Genomic DNA, 852 nt, shown 5'->3' with positions numbered 1-852 from the left:
GTTCTGGATGATGTCCGTTTTGTCTTTTAGTTGTATTTTTGAATTTGTTGTGGGAGGCAGCAATTTCCGGTGTTTACCTATGCTGCCATCTTGGTTTTCTCTTGCACAATCCTTTTAAAGCTTCCCAAGTTATTTTCCACTTGTCCCATCTAACATTTAAGTCAATGGTTGTTTTTTTTTTTAGCTATTCACTTTTACTGAGTCCTCCAAAGTATTCAATGTAGTTTGTGTAGAAATAATCACATCTGTTGTTTCTCATTAACGTTTTATCAGTTATGTAATAATTACAAATGTAACGGGCATAAACAGATTTGGGAACAAGCACAATGATCTTGATCAGTGGGAGCAGAGGTAACTGGGTGTACTACAGTCTAATAGCCCACCAGTGGTAACCTTGAGTGGGCGAACATAGTGGATAGAGTGTGCCCATTAATCTAGTGAGAAGGCCAGACAGAGGTCAGTTAGAAGAGTTTATTGTACTTAATAACATGGCTGAATAAGTATCATATAAATAAAAGTTTATACCCAAATTAAAAACGGGTTTATTTATTCTTCCTGGGGTGTTGGGAAAGACAGCTGCTATTTTATATCAGATTTCTAATCTCTTGCAGGAATGTATTAATAATAATAGCTAACATTTATTGAAATGTCATTGTGTGCAAGCATTGTTCTAAGCATCTGACATTAATTCAATCATTACAGCAATCCTAAGAGGAATTTCTATATTATTATATCAATTTTATAGATGAGGTAATTAAGCATAGAGAAATTAAAATAACTTGCTTAGTCACAGAGCTAAGAAATGTAAGTGGTGAAGTGAAATTAGAATTCAGTCCATCTTGAAGCTAACTA

The 852-nt window shown here is 34.2% G+C and overlaps 1 protein-coding gene across 1 annotated transcript in view; it reads left to right on the top strand.

Moving 5' to 3' along the window:
• The window catches only part of NEK5 (NIMA-related kinase 5), a 99,025-nt gene that overhangs the window by 32,249 nt on the left and 65,924 nt on the right, over positions 1-852 (top strand). The window lies entirely within an intron of this gene.

Source organism: Myotis brandtii, unplaced genomic scaffold, assembly GCF_000412655.1.
Source record: "Myotis brandtii unplaced genomic scaffold, ASM41265v1 scaffold500, whole genome shotgun sequence".
NCBI classification, from domain to species: domain Eukaryota; kingdom Metazoa; phylum Chordata; class Mammalia; order Chiroptera; family Vespertilionidae; genus Myotis; species Myotis brandtii.
This window is presented reverse-complemented; position numbering and strand designations above follow the sequence as displayed.